We start from the raw sequence: 22,192 nt of genomic DNA on the forward strand, positions 1-22,192 counted from the left end.
CCTCAGGATTTCATTGTCATCATCTCTAACGTTATTTGGCACTAAGCCTGTGCCAGGCAGGGTTCTAAGTGCTTTATGTGCATAACTCCTTTTATCCTGAAAAGAGTCGGACCTAGAGGGACAGTAGCACCTAGGAGGAAACTGAGGCTCAGAGAGGTTAGTGATTTGTGGCAGATCAAACAGAACAAGGATTTGGATCCTGGCAGTCTGGCTCCAAGCTGATGTCACTGCCAACCGGTCCTACTGACCCCCTGATGAATTCTGTGTTGTGGTGCTGCACCCCTACCCTTGTATATGTATGCCCCGACCTCTCTATCTAGAATTCCCCTCCTCATCTCCAGGATGCCCACTTGGCAAACTCTCCTGTGAGTTCTTCCCTGCCTCTCTGTGGGTCCCCTGGACCCCCACTCTCAGCCCCATCTCTCCATATGCCTGTCACCTGTGTTACTTGTTTGCCTCTGCTACTGGGCTCTGGAGTTGCTGACAGCTGGGACTATTTGCTGTTTGTCTTTGCTCTGTCAGCTCTAGGCACACAGCAGGTGCTCATTAGATGAAGCGAGGCTCAAATAGCAGCTGCCTTCTCCCAGGGACACATCTCACCATTGCCTCTGAAGTGGGGAGGAAACGTACATTAGTCCCATTTCAGAGATGGAAATGCTGAGAGGGTAAGGGATTCAGCCAACTGCACAGAGTGAACCAAATAGGAGATGTTCTTACATAGTCCCTTGTTCTGTGCTCAGCTTCTCAGGCCAGAGATGAGTGAGAGACAAGGAAAAGGTAAGGGCCTGATGGAGAGTGGAGGTGTTCGTGTGGAGAGGTCCCGGGTTTTATCTGCCTAGGCCAGGGAGGAGAGAATTTAAAATTAGCACTTGTCTTATTCTCCAGGGTCTCCCCTTGAAAGATTTCATCCTTTGGGTCCATCCTCCTCCCTGGCATGTCTCCTTTCCATGTAGACTTCTGTGCAGGCTGAAGCAGGGACCATGGGACCAAGGCAGTGGGAACCCAAGTAGGGGCTGGAGGAGTTGAGAACCCAGGGTTGCTGGGGGCTGGGATGCTGGGTGTTTGCCTGCTGGGCCCTGGCATGTCTCACTCACTCACTCCCTGTTTAATGACTGCAGTGCTTGCCTCCCTCCCCTTTCCCCAAGTCCAAGCCTCACCATGTCTCTCTTGGCCACGTTATTGTTTGTTTCCTCTGCTCCACCCCCATCACACTCCACTGAGCCATGTCACTGAGCACTGAGTTTGTGTCCGTGTGGATCATGTCAGGGACTTCTGGGCTAGTCTTCTTTCTCCTGTACTAGTGGATGCTTCTTAAAGAGAAGAATCAGGTCTTCTGTCCTGTCTGCCTCCCTTCAGTGGCCAGCACAATGCTGAGCACTAGTAGATGCTTAAGAGAAGGCAAGTTGCTTAACTTATCTGAGCCTCAGTTTCCTCCTCTGTAAAATGGGGATAATGTATCCATATGTGTGAGACTGAGTACGTCAGCGTACCTAGCACAGGGCCCAGCACACAGGAAGCAAACATTCAATGTCAGTTTCCCATCTTCCCTGTCAAATCAGGCTGGATCAGCCCCCGGCTTTCTGCTCTGACTGGGGGTGAATAGCACCTTCCACCTTGGGCCCTGGTGGCTGATGTTCAGAGGTTCAGATGCCTTCTCCTTTGTAGTCTTCTTTGCAACCTTGGGGACTAGAAGGGAAGGGCTGGGGACTCCCTGGCCCCAGCAAAGTGGAGGTTGGGTCTCGGCTGTCGCCCCAGCATCCAGCTGGAGCACTGCGGAGCTCAAGGTGGAAGTTGCCAGTGTGACTGTCATTGAGTTGACCTGCTCCAGAGCCCCATCCCCCCTCCACCAGAAATGGCCTAACGAATGAATGGGTGGGGGGAGATGGGGATGGGGCTTGGATTTCTCGCTGGGCTCATGAGTGATGGTGCGAAGGGCCCGGCAGACACGTCTTACCCTTCTCCACCGGCTGTGTCTTTAAGCCAAAGCATAGGCTCCCATGGTGTGGACAGGGTAGGTTTATTGGATGTGTCTGAGTGTTTCCTCATGTTAACTCATTTCATCCTCACCATAACCCTGTGAGCTGGGTACTATATTTCTCACATGTTACAGATAAGGAAACTAAGAGAATCTACCTCTGGAAACTGTGCTCTCTACCACTGTTGTACTGTCTCCGGGATGACAGAATGAACTTTTTTTTTTTTTTTTTTTTTTTTTGCGGTATGCGGGCCTCTCACTGCTGTGGCCCCCCCCGCCGCGGAGCACAGGCTCCGGACGCGCAGGCCCAGCGGCCATGGCTCACGGGCCCAGCCGCTCCGTGGCATATGGGATCCTCCCAGACCGGGGCACGAACCCGTATCCCCTGCATCGGCAGGCGGACTCTCAACCACTGCGCCACCAGGGAGGCCCCAGAATGAACATTTTTAATTTAAACCCCACAGCCTGATTTCTTCTAGTGCCAGCCCACCTTTTTGGCTCATGGCCTGGTACCAGGGCCTGCCAGTGTCTCATGGCCCCAGGTGAGTGCTCTCTGCTCAGATCTCCCAGCTCTAGGCTCCCTTGAGACTCATCCTACCCTCCTGGCGCTGCCCAGCTCTCAAGGGGAAGAGGAGAGTCCCCAGGGGATGAGAATAAGCAGCTCATGAATAAGTAACACTCCTGTCCCGCCCCATCCCCCGCACAGCCCTGCGATCGCTCTGGATGGCTGGACACTCTCTGTGGGTTTAACTTGGCCTTATTCTTTTTTGTTGTTGTTTTGCGGTACGTGGGCCTCTCACTGTTGTGGCCTCTCCCGCTGCGGAGCACAGGCTCCAGACGCGCAGGCTCAGCGGCCATGGCTCACGGGCCCAGGCGCTCTGCGGCATGTGGGATCTTCCTGGACCGGGGCACGAACCCGTGTCCCCTGCATCGGCAGGCGGACTCTCAACCACTGCGCCACCAGGGAAGCCCTGGCCTCATTCTTTTGTCCAACTTTATGCTGCCTCACTGTACCGCCTCCACCATGATTTCTGTCTCTCCTGAGGAGAGGAAAGGGCTTTTTTTGGACCTCTGATGGCCACTAAAAGCTTCCTGTGGGGATCCCCAGGGAAGGCTTCCGCTATCCTTGAAACCCTCCTCCTCCCTACATGCACCCCGGGGGAGGGTTGTCCAGGCTCCTGCCTGGTGTCCCTGCCCAGCTGCAGAGCCTCTAATGGGGCGGGGGGGCACAGCGGACAGTAATTTACTAGCACTCACCACTCCTCTCCAAGGTTACCAAAAGTATTTTTTCTGAGTTCACAGGAGGATGGGAGAGAAGCATCTCTATCCAGAAATGTAAGATACTGGGAGGAGCTCAGAAATGTGCAAAAGTATTACCCAAAATGAAATGGAGTTTGTATTTAGAAAACAGTACAAATAATAAAGAGCCCTAGTAAAACATTCAGGGCCTTTGACTCAGTAATATCACTTCTGAGTGCTGATTCTAAGGAAATCATTCAGAGAAGAAGAAGGAAACATGAGGCCTAAAGGGGTTCCTTACAAAAGTGAAAAATTAGAAACAACCTAAATATGGGAGACTGGTGAAATAAATAGAGACTTTGATGTGATGGTATCATGTGAGATCCTTTTAAATGATGCTTATGAAGAATATGTAACAACTGGGAACATGTGTACAATACATTGTAACTACATAAAATACAAAACTACATAAAATGTATGTGCAGAAGGGAATGAGCAAAACTGTAATAATTTCGGTGTAAGTGAAGGGATTAGGGTGGTAACTTCCTTTAAAATAATTTTCTTTGCTTGAAATACTCCTACAATTAAAAAAGAAAAAGAAGGAAATGAACCACGCAGGGGTAGTGATTGGAAGGGGGAATCTGGGGTGCCAGCAGCGTTCAATGTCTCGATCTAGGTGCTGGGTACATAGACGTGTTCATTTTATGAACATTTCGTGAACTGTACACTTGGGATATGTGAACATTTCTGTATGTATGATACTTCAATGAAAAGTTGAAAAATAAAAGAAAAAAATGAGATTTTAAAAACAGAAATGGTGACTACCTCATGTTTTATTGGATACACTCTGAACTGTAGCCTACACAGTTAGTAAGGGTTTTCTCTTTTCCCTAAAAGGCCCTCTTATTAAAAATTAGTAATGACTGTTTAAAAAAATTTTTTTTTTATTTTGGAGTATAGCTGATTAACAGTGTGTGTTAGTTTCTTGTGTACAGCAAAGTGATTCATTTACACATACACATATATCTATTCTTTTTCAAATTCTTTTCCTATTTAGGTTATCACAGAGTATTGAGCAGAGTTCCCTGTACTATACACAGTAGGTCTTCGCTGGTTACCTATTTTAAATATAGCAGTGTGTACATGTCAATCCCAAACTCCCAGTCTTGCCCTCTCCCCCATACTTCCCCCCAGCCCCCGGTAACCATAAATTTGTTCTGTAAGTCTTTCTATTTTGTAAATAAGTTCATTTGTATCATTTGTTTTAGATTCTGCATATGTGATATCATATGATATTTGTCTTTCTCTGTCTGACTTACTTCACTTAGTATGATAATCTCCAGGTCCATTCCATCCATGTTGCTGCAAATGGCATTATTTCATTCTTTTTAATGGTTGAAGAATATTCCATTTTATATATATATATATATCACATCTTCTTTATCCATTCATCTGTTGACGGACATTTAGGTTGCTTCCATGTCTTGGCTATTGTAAACAGCACTGCAATGAACATTGGGGTGTATGTATCCTTTTGAACCTCTGAACCATGTTTTTCCCTAGATATATGCCCAGAAGTGGGATTGCCAGGTCATGTGGTAGCACTATTTTTAGTTTCTTAAGGAATGACTGTTTTTAAAAGTCCTTTTCTCTGGGATTGTTTGAAGCTGGGCAGCAAGAAGATAGGCTTAACAATCTACATGCCCATCGACAAATGAATGGATAAAGAAGATGTGGTACATATATACAATAGAATATTACTCAGCCATAAAAAGGAACAAAATTGGGTCATTTGTTGAGACGTGGATGGATCTAGAGACTGTCATACAGAGTGAAGTAAGTCAGAAATAGAAAAACAAATATCGTATATTAACACATGTATGTGGAAACTAGAAAAATGGTACAGGTGAACCAGTTTGCAGGGCAGAAGTTGAGACACAGATGTAGAGAACAAACGTATGGACACCAAGGGGGGAAAGCCGCAGGTGGGTGGGGATGGTGGTGTGATGAACTGGGTGATTGGGATTGACATGTATACACCGATGTGTTTAAAATTGATGACTAATAAGAACCTATGTATAAAAAAATAAATAAAATAAAATTCAAAAATTCAAAAAAAAAAAAAAAGAAGAAGATAGGCTTAAGAACTTATAATGCCTAACCTCTGTGAAACCTCAGTTTCGTGGTTTCCAAACCAGAGCATGTATCTGAACCTTCTGGATGGCTTGACTGCTTGTTAAAACATAGATTGTTAGGTCTACCTAGGTCTGGGGTGGGGTCTGAGAATTTGCATTTCTAACAAGTTCCCAGGTTATGCGGCTGGTTTGTGGAACCCACTTTGAGAATCACTGCCCTAAAATAACCATCTGGAATCCCAAGCTTAGTGGTAGGGGAGGGCTAAGACATAGTCTTTTTTTTAAATTTTTATTTATTTTTTTATACAGCAGGTTCTTATTAGTTATCTAATTTATACATATCAGTGTATACATGTCAATCCCAATCTCCCAATTCATCCCACCACCACCACCGACTCCACTTTCCCCCTTGGTGTCCATACATTTGTTCTCTACATCTGTGTCTCTATTTCTGTCTTGCAAACTGGTTCATCTGTACCATTTTTCTAGATTCCACATATATGAGTTAATATACGATATTTTTCTCTTTCTGACTTACTTCACTCTGCATGACAGTCTCTTCATCCATCCACATCTCTACAAATGACCCCACTTCATTCCTTTTCATGGCTGAATAATATTCCACTGTATATATGTACCACATCATCTTTATCCATTCGTCTGTCGATGGGCATTTAGGTTGCTTCCATGACCTGACTATCGTAAATAGTGCTGTAGTGAACATTGGGGTGCCTGTGTCTTTTTGAATTATGGTTTTCTCTGGGTATATGCCCAGTAGTGGGATTGCTGGATCATCTGGTAATTCTATTTTTAGTTTTTTAAGGGACCTTCATACGGTTCTCCATAGTGGCTGTATCAATTTACATTCCCACCAACAGTGCAAGAGGGTTCCCTTTTCTCCACATCCTCTCCAGCATTTGTTGTTTGTAGATATCCTGATGATGCCCATTCTGACTGGTGTGAGGTGATACCTCATTGTAGTTTTGATTTGCATTTCGCTACTAATTAGTGATGTTGAGCAGCTTTTCCTGTGCCTCTTGGCCATCTGTACGTCTTCTTTGGAGAAATGTCTACTTCAGTCTTCTGCCCATTTTTTGATTGGGTTGTTTGTTTTTTTTTAGTACTGAGCTGCATGAGCTGTTTATATATTTTGGAGATTAATCCTTTGTCCATTGATTCATTTGCAAATATTTTCTCCCATTCTGAGGGTTGTAAGACATAGGCTTGAATGTCAAGACATAGTCTTCCTTCTGCAAAACCAAAGCTAGTGTTAGGTCTTGATGATCATGACTCGACCACCCAACGATGTCAGTGCCTCTGGGCATCTGGTGCTCTGCTCTGTGCGGAAGGAATTGATGCTGATGGGCCTGACAGATGCCGTCCGAAAATTCTAGCCAAGCCTGGTATTGGTGTGAAAGGGACACAGAGTCAAAATCATTCAAGAATGGGGAACAGGACTTCCCTGGTGGCGCAGTGGTTGAGAGTCCGCCTGCCGATGCAGGGAACACAGGTTCGTGCCCCAGTCCAGGAAGATCCCATGTGCCGCGGAGTGGCTAGGCCCGTGAGTCATGGCCGCTGAGCCTGCGTGTCTGGAGCCTGTGCTCCGCAACGGGAGAGGCCACAACAGAGAGAGGCCCACGTACCGCAAAAAAAAAAAAAAAAAAAAAAAGAATGGGGAACATACAAATTAGAACGCCTGGCATTTTATCTTTAAACTCAGATGAGTGCCTTTTTAGGGGGTGAAAAAACAGTAAACATTTTTTACTGTTATTTTTACTGTTATTTTTCTGTTAGTTTTACTGTTTTTTACTGTTACATTTTTTACTGAGCTGTTACCCTAGGCCAGGCACTATGCCAAGAGCTTTATGTTCTTTGTCTCAGTGCATCCTCAGAACCACCCTCCAAGGTCAGCACAATCATTGTCCCCATGGGCAGCCCAAAACCGCGGTGTATACATAGGTGTGTGGATGGAAGCCCAGGTGCAGAGCGTGTGGCCATGCGCGGGGAGAGCCAGTGGGCACCCAGTCACTCCCCCTTGGAACCACGTGCAGCGGTGGCCAGGGAGGAGGGACGCCAGGCGGCCTGCACGGGCGGATCAGGGAAAGGATGGGTTTCGTAGGAAGGGGTGGTGGAAGAGGTGGGCTCTGGGGAAGGCTGGCCTGAGAAGGCGGGAGGAGGAGGATACATTGTGCAGGGAAAGATCCAGGAAGCAAGGCACCATGGGCTGGATTTGCTGGGATTTGGGATGAAAGAAATGCAACTCAGAGAAGCAGAAGCCCCAAAGGCTCACTTATCTGCAGATCCTGCCCTCAGGGGTGGCTGGATCCACCAGGGCTACCAGGACTCCACCTCTCCTTGTTTTCTGACTTTTCTACAAGGGACATAATAGAAAAAGAAAAAAGGAGCAGCTAAGGTCAGGTGGCCGGGGGTCTAGTTTTAGTGACCTGAAGGTGCTGCTGAAGTGCTTTGAGGCCTCCTGGTAGGGAGCCCTTCCAGAAGCTGCTCTTTCCCCCACCTCTGGGTGAGCGTGGCCGGCTGAGAGTGCCCTGCTGGCACCCCTGTCGCAGTGTCATGTTGCTCTGCTCTGGATGCAACCTGGTATGTGAGGGGGGCGGGCCCGCCCTGTGCAGCCACTCCCGATGCTTGCGTGACTCTGTAGGGCTCTTGTTGGGACCCAGATTTCCCCCCGCAGGTGCTTGTTCTTCACCCCTGCTCCCTGCTGCCTCCCCATGGACCCAAGACACCTGGGTCTCTGCAGCAGACCCTGGCCTTCTCACTTGCAGGCATGCGGAGGGGGCTGAAGGTCTCCCTTTCTCTCTCTCTCCTTTTTTAAAAAATACATTTATTTATTTATTTATTTTTGCCTGCGTTGGGTCTTCGTCGCTGCGTGCGGGCTTTCCCTAGTTGCGGCGGGCAGGGGCTACTCTGGGTTGTGGCGCGCGGGCTTCTCATTGAGGTGGCTTCTCTTGTTGCAGAGCACGGGCTCTAGGCACACGGGCTTCAGTAGTTGTGGTTCGTGGGCTCTAGAGCGCAGGCTCCGTAGTTGTGGCGCACGGGCTTAGTGGCTCCGCGGCATGTGATCTCCTGGGCCAGGGATCGAACCCATGTCCCCTGCATTGGCAGGCGGGTTCTTAAGCACTGCACCACCGGGGAAGTCTCTCCCTTTCTCTTTAGTGTACAGTGCTCTATGAGTTGAGGCACCTCACCAAGTCTACTGCTTTGCAGACTGCTTTATCACGAAGCTCTGCTGTGTTGGCTGGCGTTTTGTACAACAAGACTTAATAGATGATCAAGATTCACTAGTGCTCTGTCTTCCTGATCTCAGCTCTGATAGCACCTGCCTGCCTTTCTGGGTTGTTCCATCCTGAACTGTAAGGACATGCTATTCATCTTTAATATCTGTTCATTCCACAATCCACCCACCCCCACACCGGGAAGGGACCCAGGAGTGTCACCCAGAGGGTGGATTGACTTTATTTATTTCCCCCTCACCAGATGGAAGGTACTGTTCTGCCTCTGATCATGAGCTAACAAGAGCCACGAGACAGTGTCCAGGAGGGGCTTTGAGATGGCAAGGCATCTCTCTCTCTCTCTCTCTCTCTCTCTATCTATCTACCTATCTATCTCACACACACATGCACACACACACACACACACACACACACACAGAGCTTCCACCCTACTTGGAGGGGCTGCTACCTGGCCCTCCTGCAGTCTCTCTCACATTATTGGTCATGGTATCATGAAAGGACACATTTGAGAAGCTATTCCAATGTTTTCATTACACTGAGACCATTCTTCATTGGAGATGGTCCCAACATATCCCAGATGACTTGGCTACCCAGGACCAGACAGGTAGGATCAGGGTCTCACACACGTCTCTGCCTAGGCTGCTATCTGAGGCCATTCAAGGTGGCTGCATTGAGAGTTCCCTTGAGATGGGAGGCTGGGGTGTGAGGGGAACCTCAAAGTAGTCAGCTTCTTCTCTGCCACACAGTGAGGTGAAGTGAGTCCAGCCATGGGAGACTAAATAATCCTTGTCTCTTCATTACCTCCAAAAGGTCCTTTAGAGAAGAAATGGCCAGTATTTGGATTTTTACATATTGATGACTCTTCCTCCAAGATTAAGAGATGGGAGTAATATATACATTTCTGAGGGTTGCCTGGGCAACACCTGATGCTATCAACAGGTGTGTGGGAGGATTTCCAAGAATGGAGTAAGCCTCAGAGGCTACAGGAATGGCAGTTCCTTTTACCCTTGTTGAAAGACTCGGATCTCAGTGGAATGTTAGGTCAGCATGCAATTCCATGTTTGAATCGCAACAAAGACCCAAAGCAGACCCAAGGGCATCTCTAATGGGTAGTCCTAACTGTGTGGCCTTGACCCTGATATTGCATGAGAGTCTGCAGCTTACCATGATGGACCAGGCATTCAACACTTGGGTTACATGGTTGGGAAGCTCATGGTGAGGTGGGCAGAGGGTGACCAGGCTAGGAAGAGCTATGCTCCCATCACAGCTGGGAAGATGCTACTCCAGCTCCTCCCATCTTCAGACCCCGGGGGATCTGGAGCAGCAATAGAGCAGAGAGGGAAGCTGTCAACAGGACTCATACGGGCTGTCTCAGCAAATAAGTTTAGCCACTGGCTAACCTTAGCTTCAGCGGTCCTCTTCTCTGGAGGGCTGAATGTAATGTGGACAGTGGATGTGTCATGCAGAAGAAGATCACTGTGAGGGTAGAGCCAGAGTCTGTTGAACACAGATTCTGTGCCAGCTACTGTGCAAAGAGCTCTACCCACACTACCATGCAACAAACCAGTTTAAAGACTGAGGAAACACGGACAAGGAGGTTACATGCTGTCCCAGGATCATGGAGCTAATGAAGGGCAAAGTGAGGGTTTGAGCTCAGGTCTGCCAGACTCCAAAGATAGACCCTTTACTGTACCTCTTAACTGCTTCCCCCAGACACAGACGGCAGGAGACTTTTACCTGAGACTGTCTCCCAGCAGCATCAGAGTGTTCCTTGTAATTCACAAGGCATTAGCTGTATCTTGATTCACCCCTTTTGCTCCCACTCAAAAAAACCACATCCCATGCAAGTGAATGAAAGTGATATTATTAAATACCATTTAATAGTACTAAGTACTAAATGAGAAAGAATATTGTGCTTGCAAATTTGGGTACTTTACCAATATTAACATTCCTAGTAACTGACTTCATACCATACCCGATTTGAAATCCTCCTGTACATCATGACACTATTTGAGAATCATCCAGCTATACTATCCATGATGATGAGTTTGGTCCTGGCTCACATATGCTGAAAGGCCAGCCACCTAAATGGGGCTGGTCTCATCCTGAGTGGAAAATGACATCGATGCAAAAAGCAAGGGTGTTTAGGCAGGTTGCTACCTTTCAACAAAGTCTTCCTCTAACATGGCCCCGGGATCTCCAAAGGGGCTGCTGTTCTAGGCATGGGTCTGATTTGTAGTAGTGACGCTTCTTATTTTATTTATTTATTTACTGGTTGATTGACTGATTCGATGCTGTTTAGAGAACACTGATTTTAGATATACTGTTTTGATTTTCAAAGCATGCTCCAGTGGGGCTTAGAGGTTCCATAGATAGGGTTCATGGACTTCTTGGAGGTGCTGGTGAAGGACCTAGACTGGGAACGACTTACCAAACAGAACAGCTACTTTTTTGCTGCTTTACATAACAGAGTTCTACGTACAGTTCCATCTGAAGAAAGACTTTTGGGGGGTCTTTTTAAAAGTTTGAAAACCACTGCTTTAAAATGATGCTTTTGCAATCCCATAGGCAATATCATTCCTGCTTATGGGCGAGTCCCTCTCCTGTGAACTCACTTACCGGTTGGCAGGGAAGAGTTGCTCAGGCACTAAATCTATGTAAAGACCCATCCTCTGGCCTATCCTTTGATAATGGGGCAAGAAGTGAGTGTCCCTTGTGGAGTGGCTGGGCTAGCTAGGATGCAAGGAACAAAAGGAAATGTGCATTGGTGGATGTTGGAAGAAACAGGAAAATAAAACCACCTATTCGGTCTCATGGTGGCCTTTCAGACTGGAAGGGGAAGGAATATGGGGTAAGGAGCCCTCCTTGTTTTATTAGGGAATTTATTCTACCTCCAGAGGGGACCTCCTAATTTCTTGGGTGTTTGCAGAAACCATTCGCGTGCATCCAGGTTGTTTCAGAATTGCTGCGCCTTTGAACCTGCTCCAACCAAGCAAATTGGCCCTAATGGGGAAATTTTCCTTGGCAGTAGATCGTCTTCCTTTTCACCACCCCCTCTGTCTTCTTCCGGCTGCCCCTCATCTTTTCCAAGTCACGGAAAGTTAAAATTCACCCTTTGGCGTCCTTCCATAAAGTCAGTTGGTTTCTTCCCCAGTGTTATATTCTTTCTCTCATTTTCTCCCTTCAGTGCTGAGCACACACCTCCTTCTGATTTGAAAGACCTTCTCTATTATGGATGAACATGTCTTGCTAAATACATGTACAGTGGAAGTAGGTCTGACCCATATTGACTTCCCAGGGGCTATGTCCCTAAAGTACTTTTATAAATTGGTTGACTGGACCTAAGCACACATTTTCCCATCCAGCCGTTGGCCCTGGGTTCCCAGGCCTGCCCACAGAAGCCTCTTCTTTAGCCATGGGAGGCAGGGCTGGTGTGGACTCTCTCAAGCTGACATGGTGGAATGGACAGAGAACACAGGTTTGGGGATGAGCTAGAATTGGGTTCAAATCTCAGATTATCTTCTGGCTTTGAGCCACGTACCCTTAGAGCTACAATTTCCTCCTCAGTAGCTAAATTGAGAGTGCTGACACCCGCCTCAGATGTAAAGTAGGCTTGATTACCTTGAGTTAGGGCTAACTGGCAGAACAGTGCTGAGTGCCCAGCACAGAGTGGGTGCTCAGTAAATGGTACTTCCCTATCACCCCTCTCCACCGCCATCATTGAGTCTGAAGAGTCGTACTAGAATTGGCATTCTTCAATGAACAATGAAAAAAGAGGAGAAAATGAAAATGCTACAATATTAGTGACGCACCAAAACAGGGAATCGATCATATCATATCATGAATAAGAAATAGAGTTTCTGTCTCTATTGCTGGTATTAGATAACAGGCAGAATTATTCAACTGGAGGAAGATGGAGTAGATGGAGACAAGATGAAGAGGCTGAGGGGCTGTGTGGACAGTTTCTGGGCTCAGGAATGGTTGCTGCTGACCTGTTTAGAGATGAATTCCCTTAACAATATCCTAGGGAAATATGGTCAGTTGTCTTTCTCTGTTTCTCAGGGCTGGCAGTCCAGCTGGGGGTAGGAAGAGACAGAACAGCTGGGTAAGAGGAGGGATGGTGGACAGACCCTGAATATTTGATGCCTGGATCCACCCTCTGCTACAATAAATTTATACTGAGTAATAATCATGTAGTGATGAACAGTAATCATTATTTTCCTGATTGTGGATTAATTTAAAAATAAACACTTTGAAACCATGAACAAATTTCAATGTTAAAGATATTATTCAAATTCAGTAGGATTTGTCATGTAGGAACTAATATTTGAGCTTACAAATATCCCATCTCACAGTTCTGCTCTTTCACTGTTTTAAGTTTTAAATGCAAATAAAAATTTCACATAGAATAACAAGATTGAAGTAAGCTGAGTTCTTTCTCTGTCTCGAGGACACCGTGCTATCATTGTTTACTCTGAACCTACCGTTTGAACACAGGTATATGTTTAGTAAGTACCACAGTGACCAATGCACAAACAGGCCATAAGTGAGCTTGAACAACTCGGCATTTTAAGAATGGACTTTTTTTGAGAGAGAGAGTTATGTTTTATTCACCAGGAATTTTTAGGACTTCAAGCCTGGGAGGCAATATCTCAAGTATCGCTGAGAGAACTGCTCCAAGGAGGCCAGGGGGGGCATCAGGTTATATAGAAGTTTTGCAACAAAAGGGCAGGTAGTCTGACCTTCAAAAGATTATTGTTAATTAAAGAAAACCAGATATCCCAAGTTAAGAAATTTAGCGCTTTTCTATGCATGGGAAGATGCAGGAGTCTGGGCGAACTGAAATCATTCCTTTGATATGCACCTCAGCTATCTGGGGCCAGTATCCTGTGTTTTCACATCCTGAGTTTCCTCAGGGCTCCCCGTAGGGAGTGGCTGCAGTCTGATGGCGGCTAGATGGCAGGTAAAGTATGGGCTCTTGAAACACCCAGGGAGCTAAGGGGAGCTGTTTGTGTGTGTTTGGCTGACTTCATAACCTCCAGGTGGAATGCGATTTTTATTAAAGAACAGGTACTAAGAACATGCTAATTTTAAGCTTATGTCTGTTATTAAAACTCAAGAGCAACTGCAGCAGTTATTTAGAACTTAGACGAGCAAGATGTTTCCTTGGGGAGGGGTCTTTTATCACTGACATTGCTTCGACTTTCTAGAGCAAGACGAGAAAAAAAGTAGCCTGACTTAGAGTCAGTTTTTGTGTGTGTGTGTGTGTTTTTTTGCGGCACGCGGGCCTCTCACTGTTGTGGCCTCTCCCGCTGCGGAGCACAGGCTCCGGACGCGCAGGCTCAGCGGCCATGGCTCACGGGCCCAGCCGCTCCGCGGCATGTGGGATCTTCCTGGACCGGGGAACGAACCCGTGTTCTCTGCATCGGCAGGCGGACTCTCAACCACTGCTCCACCAGGGAAGCCCTAGAGTCAGTTTTATTATTGTTTTTACATCCCTACAGACGATGAACCTCTTCTTGCTCACATCCCGTTGGCGACCTATCGCCACGGCCCTGCCAACGGTAAGGCCCAGGTGTGGCAGGCACTGTTTAGTGCTCACCCAACAGCCATTCCTACTTCCTCCTCTAACAGAAGTCCATCTTGTTTGTCACTGAACGTTAATGTCCTCAGGAAAAGTGAGCCTCTCCCCCAGCTTCAGGAAGTAAACATATTTTAAACCAATCATGGCAATCCATTTCTCCTCTGACAGTGATTGGTTTGGGGTCAGTATGTTTCTGGATTCTGGCCAAGAAAATGTGAGGATAAGTCTGCTGGAGTGGGAATGGGGAAGTCCTGGGAAAGATTGTCCTCCGGAATCAAATCAAATCAAAACAAACAAACACTGAAAAACAAACTAGAGACATAAGGGGTGACATTTCTCCCAACATAAACACACATATGCATACATCCCCTTCCTGGCTTTGGACACACTGTGTGAGGAAGTGGTGCTTAGGCCACAAGACGCAGGCTTCATCCCTGGGGGAACAAGGCGAAGGCGACAGCCAGTATGCTAAGGACGGCCCACCAAATAGATGAAACCACCTGCCCCTGGAGTATTTGCCGTGTGAGATCATAGACTCCTATCCCTGAAGCCACTGGACTCTCCTGGTGCTTGAAGCCAAAACCAGCATAGAGTTATCGTTGAGTGGGTGTGCAAGTGGGGAAAGACGGTCACCTAAGGAAGAGGCACAGCTCTGTATGGAGAAAACCAGGGAGAAGGGAGAGCACAGTGTGTACTGGGCCTCCCGTGGTATGGGGGAGAAGGAAAAGAGGGGAGTGGAGAAGAGACATGGGGCCAGGGGTTCTGATGCTTGGCTTCGGATGATACCACTGACCTGAACGTCTTGGCAACTGAACCAGAACCAGGGTGTCTGAGTGGATGAGTCGGGGGATGGATGGGGCAGGTCCACATGGGCGTTTGTGAGCCAGGGGGGCTGTTACTAGTGCAGCGACCACCCATCGTAATCCATCAGTCACTGCACTCATTATGCTCCTCCTCCCCAAACAGGGAAGGCATAGTAAACAATAAAATAGTGTGGGGCTTCCCTGGTGGCGCAGTGGTTGAGAGTCCGCCTGCAGATGCAGGGGATGCGGGTTCGTGCCCCGGTCTGGGAAGATCCCACATGCCGCGGAGCGGCTGGGCCCGTGAGCCATGGCCGCTGAGCCTGCGCGTCCGGAGCCTGTGCTCCGCAGCGGGAGAGGCCACAACAGTGAGAGGCCCGCATACAGCAAAAAATAAATAAATAAAAAATAAAAATTAAAAAAAATAAAATAGTGTGAACTGAGAGAAAGTCAGTGGCCCTGAGCCATTTGCTGATTCAGTCTTTATCCTAGCCTTGGTCTCCTAGAAAACAGAGTCTGAGGCCAGCTTTGAAATGCTGATACTTCATTGGAGAGGTACAAGGCCAGGGAATGGAGGGTGATGAAAAGGGGAGGTGAGGGGGGGAGGACAGATGCCAAGCAATATGACATGATGTGTACTGTGCTGGCCACCACGTCTCATCTGGCCTCAAAGAGACCTAGCAGGTTGCTTGGGGTGCATGTCTCTTCTGGAAGGTTTATAAAGAGAAATCACACCATGAAACAGTGCACAGAAGGCAGAAAAAAAGGGAAGAATTCAGGGAGCAACCCTCCTGAACTTCTGGGGTGCATCGTCTGGCCCCTCAGTAAGCCAAACCTCATGCACCGGACGTGGAGGTGAGACTCAGCCTGAGTGGGTGCTGAGCAAGAGAGAGAAAAATGGAGACAGTCGAGGGAACCTGCAATGACACCTACAGTGTGCACGTGTGGCTCGGGCTCTGGACCCAGGTAATGTCCTTCAGTGTGCAGGGCAACCCATCCCACTTTGTCCCACATTTGTCCCTCTCCTTGTGGGGCTCAGACACCCTTCAGGAGGCCTTGACACGTTCTCCACCACTCTTCCAGTCCTTTCCTCATCACCCTTCCAGTCTGCTTTCGAAGCAAGTCCCTCAGGGCTGAGCATAAAATTCCATGAGTGCCTTTAGTAAGGGAGAGTAAAGAGGAATTATGGCTGTTCTTTGCTCAGCTGGGTTTTGTAGAATTACCCCAAAGCAGTGTTTATCATGCCATTGAGCTGGAGGCCCATGCTTAATGTGCTATCTGTCCTGACCCCAGATGTCTCTCTGCATCGCTGCTCTTCCACCAGCTCTCCTACAGTCTGGCTCATTCTAGGGTCATTGCTGACAAGTGTATTACCCATGTTTATCCATATTAAATCTTGTATCGTTGACTGCCCTTTACCCATTTCTGTAAACTCTCTTTGGTCCTCCTGCAGTTTCCCTTCCTGCCCTGCCTTGTCCTTCTTGGAAAGGCAAACCCTTCTAAGTCAGGAGTTCTAGTGAAGCTTGTTCCTAATTGTTTATGAAGAATAAAGCTGTTAGAGGTGGCCCTGTTACAAGGCTGGAGACTTCATCTGGAACTGGTACTGACCCATTCATAATTACCTCATTCAGAGCAGTGGGGACTTCACCGATGGAACTGGTTTCATTACAATACACATTTGGGAAGCTAACAGTTGGCCAGCACTTTTCTCAAGTAAAAACACAGCCGAAAGCTATCATCTTAATCATGTTTTACATAGCTAGAGCACTTGACAGTTTATAAAACACTTATGTTTGATTTTTCCTAAAACCTAAAAGCATTTGCTATTTTTCCCTCTCCATAAAACATTTTACTAGTACAAAAATAAAATGCATTTTATTCTGAAAAATAATGAAATAAGAAGTTTTACCTTAACTGAGCCATTAGGAAATGAAAACACAGTTCAATGTCCCCAAGGTTGACGTTTATGTCTTTAATGCTAGGGACACAGGCTCAGCCAACATGTTTCTTTGTTCCCAGTAAATAACAACACTTTACATGTGTGTGGTAGTTCAGAATCAATTTGCCCAAAGTTTCATGTATTTCATGATTTCTTTAAGATAATTATCCCTGAGAAGAGAAATGAACTAGGAGGCATAATCTGTGAGTTTGCAAAGCAAATTCTTCACTCTTTCTGTGGCTAGTGTTGACCGTGAGATTTTGGCAGTTAAAACTATCATCAAAGAAAAAGTTTGCCTTCTACCAATGATGAGGCCCTAGAAACAAATTGCCTGCTTGGTATTTGAAATCAACTATGTTTTATGCTTAAATTGATGCAAAAGTCACAAGAAATTAGATGATAAATTAATATGTGACAGATGAAAAGAAGGTCAAATCTCTTTGTCATTAGTTACGAAAAAACCCACAGTCCAGGGCTTCCCTGGTGGCGCAGTGGTTGAGAGTCTGCCTGCCGATGCAGGGGACACGGGTTCATGCCCCGGCCCAGGAAGATCCCACATGCCGTGGAGTGGCTGGGCCTGAGAGCCGTGGCCGCTGTCTGGAGCCTGTGCTCCGCGACGGGAGAGGCCACAACAGTGAGAGGCCCGCGTACCGCAAAACAAAACCAAACCAAACAAAAAACAACCCTCAATCCACTGTAATGGAAAATATTTCATTAGACAGATCATTCATTCAGTCAATGGCTAGTTGTTTAATGCCTCCAAAAGGTAGCAGGTACTATCAAGGCATATTCTCCTCCCCCCTCCCCCTCCCCACATCCTCCTCCTCCTTCTCTGCCTCTCTTCCTCTCTTTGTACTCCTCCTCTGGCTCATCTTTCTTTCCCCCAAAATTTGGCACGTGACAAAGCTCTTAGAGTCATGATGTGTTCTTATTCTCCTGGTGAAGAGGAAGGAAAAAGATCTTTGTTCCTATGGAGAGACATGTCTCACCCTCCTGACCCCACAGCTGGCCCGCTTACTGCAGTCCCCATCTTGCACAGGGCAAGGAATCTTTTTGGCCAGCAGAGAACTTCAATATGCCATTCAGCTGTGTTGGTGAGAATGGGATCTTGAGGCTCAGGAAAAAAAACATGGAGCTTTGAAATATCTGGAAGTTATTCCAAGACCCCTGGTAAGGATTTCAGATAATGAAACGGCTGATAGTGGTGGTGGGAGGGAACCCAAGCATTTATCCACTCAAGACGTCATCCCCTTCACATTTTATCTTTGGTGTCATGGCGGCAGTACTAATAGGACACGAGCCTTCTTGCCCCAATAATGGCCCATTACAGCTTCAGGAAAAGCCATCATGTTTCCGCAGCATTTATCTGTCAGCAGGAGACTATTATGGGAGCACAAACTCGCATTGTATTAGCGTTATCAGTTCATTATGATTCTTGGGACGCGTGCCAGCCAGTGGGCTGCCCGTCTGCTGACCAGCACTCGGGGATATAACTCCACACCCCAAATTCAAGCACTGAGAAGAGAGTGGGCCCACAGAGGTGTGTGGTTGGGACATTGTCTCTGGCCAGGAGTCCATGGAGCCCTGGCCTGATCAGCACGGTATCCAGAGATGTCCAGGTTAGGCTCACTGTCCAGGCTGGGCCCACCTTAGTCCTCATGGACCGTCAATGGTTGTGCTTCCCCGACTCACCTCCCCCAGCGCTTACCCTGGGGTGGAACAGAAACAGGCTTGGATTGTGATTCAGACAGTTTCACGGAGCCATCCTCTCCTTCCTGGGCTGGTGGTAAGAATTAACTACACACCTTGTGTTTCTCAAGGCATCATTCTCACCTGGAAACTTGGTTCGGGGAACATGGATAAGGTTGAGGGACAGGGACGCTGTAACCAAACAATTAGTGTCCTGCATTCACCATGCTTAGGGAGCACATGGTGGAATTGCCAGAAATTCTCGTTGCTCTTGTCTTTTAGGTCCTCCTGCTAGGTTGCCTGGCTTGAAAGATGAGAAAAGCCTCCCCATTGTTGAGCTGGAAGTAGCCCGTCCAGGGACGGGATTCAAGAACCCGAGAGACACTGCTTGCTGCTGCCTTGCATGTGCAGAAATGAGCAGTGTCAGGGGCAGGGTGGGGGGCACCTCAAGACAGGGACATACACACCAAGACCAGTGCAAGGTGGCGATCTTCACCACACTTGTGGCAAGGGGTGCTGCGCTGGGGTCAGCCGCATAGATCATGGCAAGACAGCTCAAGTGGCCCTCGAGATCCAGGTGCAGGCATTCGGACAGCCCATTCTAAGGACTTAGCCAGGCTGGCACAGGAAATAGTGGGTGGCTAGTGTGGACCTGGGTTCGGCTATGCGTGAGATACTTGGTGCTTTCTGTACCCAGAGGAACATAGATTTGGGGGACAGAATACTCTGAGCTGTGGCTGGGTATGTTTTCCTACTTATCTGCCTCCCGGACCCCACCCCAAGGAGACCACCTGGGGAAGGGTGTGGACACAGAAGGCTGGGTCCCCACCATCTCCCAGGTGATGTGTGTGTAGAGTGTCGTTGCCAAGGGCATGGTTCTGGTTTGGCTTCATATTCCTTAGGAAAGAGCTTGAACTTGGGCAAGGAGGGAGGAGGGAAAGTGAAGAGACTTGTATACAGAGAGTTAGGAGTTGAATGAGTAGAAATCCATGCTTTGCCAGTTGTTCGCCATGTGACCTTGGGGAGGTCCCTTCACCACACAGGGCCATTTACGCATTGCCGTATTTATAAAGTCTGCTGATGGTTCTAAATGATTCCCTGAACCCTCCCCACCCCCACTCCCCAGCCGTAAGGTCCTGTGAATGTAATAAATACCTATTTAAAGGAATTTGTCACAAGAGAAAGTCAGCTGCTGTCCCCTTCTACCCTCCACAATTACTGCGTCTAATACATTTTGTTCCATTCCCTTTGGGCTGACTTGCCCACCTAGGCGTGCCAGCACTGGGACACGGGAGAGTGAAGGGGTGGCTTAGAGCTTTTTGCTGGGGTGGATTACAAATAGCACCTGCTCCAGGGGAGCAGTGGAAGATTGAGATGATGATTGGCTGAATGAATTTCAAGCTTGAGGGAGCACAACAGCCTTGCCCACCCCACTCTACCCCCAGCACCACCTTTGTTTTCTGGAGAAGAGATGACATCAGCAAGGCCACGCGGAGGGGTCAGGACCAGATCCCGGAGTCCTCTGCACGCTCCCACACTACCGCTTCTCCAGCTACAGGCGTGGAACCCACTCTAGCTCTGGGAAGGAAATCCATCCCCCCGTGAGCTGGCTGAGGCCAGAGAGGGAGAAAAGCTGGTACCACGAATAGTGTATGTCCTGGCCATGTTTGCCTGGAAAAACCACAGGAGGAGCCTGGGTCTGCCAGGCTGAATCACGTCCCCAAGATGTCTCCGCTGGTGGGTCCTGTTCTCCCCTGCAGTGGAGTCCACAGGCTCACACTTGCCAGGGAGGAAAAGGAGGAAGAACTCTGCCCCAGGGCCATGTGCAAGGGGACTGGACAGGCACCGCGGAGGAAGACGGTCAGAAGAGGACCAGATCTTAGGGACCTCATTCTCTCCCTGGAGGACAATCAGCTTGTGCCCAGGGGTGAGGCCCTCAGTTCCTGCATCCCTGTGCCTTGGATGCAGACAGTAGTTGTGTGGGCATTAGCCTAGCTTTTTTTTGAAAATTAATTTTTATTAGAGTATAGCTGAGTTACAGTGTTGTGCTAGTTTCCGCTGTACAGCAAAGTGAATCCGTTATTACATATATCCACTCTTTTTTAGATTCTATTCCCGTATAGGTCATTACTGAGTAGAGTTGCCTGTGCTGTATGTATTCTTATTTATTATCTACTTTATATAATATATAGTAGTGTGTGTGTGTTTTGAGCCTGTTTCCCCTCATTCGCCCCCAGTGGCTTTGCACCCACAGCTCCGGGCTGTGAAGGTGTCTTTCTTTTCATGCTCCATCGACTGTACTCTGTCTCCAGTTTAAAAAAAGGTGCACCCACCCAAAGCAAGGCGCCAACAGATCTCATACAACCTGTTAGGGACTAAGCCCCTCCAGGGTAGCCAGCCTGTCCCCTCAGCAGGCTTTGCCCACTCCCACCCGCCAAACTGCTGTGGTCTAACATTTCATTCAACAAAGTCTTTATCAAGCAACTGCTGTGTGCTAGGCACCGGTAAGCACCGGGGATCCTCCAGTGAGCAAAAACAGACAAGGTCCCTGCCCTTATGGAGCTTACAATCTAGTGTGTGTGTGTCGGGGTAGGGGGTATTATTCACACCAATACACGTATAATTGCAAACTAATAAATTACCTGAAGCAAGGCAAATAGCAGAAGGTTCTGGTGTGATCTGGAAGGTGGGGCGTTCTAGGTGGCAGGGGCAGAGCCTGAGGGGGACACGGCGTGGGCTGAGGAGAGGTGGGGAGACACACAGGAGCCTGTCATCTGGGGCTTGCCTTGTAGACCACAGGGAAGGACTGGGGCCTTTTTCCTGATTGCAACAAATTGCAAAGGAGACTTTGGGTGTGCATTTTACAATGCACTCCCTAGCTGCTGTGGCTTGGAGAGTGGATTTCCAGGGGCCAGAAAGGATGCAGAGAAACCAGTCACTGAGGTCTGGGCAAGAGATGGTGGTTGTGTCTCTGCACCTCTCTTTCCATCTCCAGTGTAACCAAGTACCTATGTGATTAAAACAATCCGGGCTGCCAGGGGTTCTGCTGACAGAGTCGACATCTTCATCCATCTCTCTGTGAGATAGCTGCCAGCGCCCCGAGCCTGGAGAATCCCATGCGTTCCTCCACTTCAGCATATAGGAAAAATCTCAGCTTTGTTTCCCAGCCTGCACAAGCTTCCATTTATCCAAGTCAAGGATCATCTGCTGTCTTGCTGCCCATTCCCCAGCCCCTCCTGAGTGGCCAGCCCCTCCTGGGGTTGCTCACAACCCTCCTGCTTTTATTCCTGAAGTGCTTGGACACTGCCTGCAGTTACACTCCGTTTAGACATTATTTTGGTGATAAAATGAAATTTTCCCCCCTAGTGCTCATTGTCTTTTGTAGAATATAGGAGAATAAGGTGGTGGTCTCTCCTGAGGGCTTTTCCCTCTCTTTAAATAATTCTATACCTATCTTCTCCCCACACTCATTTGAATCATCAAATTGATTATCCCTGTGGCTGACACATCTCAAAAGATGACAAGCCCCAGAAGAAGGAGTGGGGCTCGACTTAAAGCTGGTTTTGGTACAGTGGCAGCC

Source organism: Mesoplodon mirus, assembly GCF_964341445.2.
Source record: "Mesoplodon mirus genome assembly, chromosome: 4".
Classification (NCBI taxonomy): Eukaryota; Metazoa; Chordata; class Mammalia; order Artiodactyla; family Ziphiidae; genus Mesoplodon; species Mesoplodon mirus.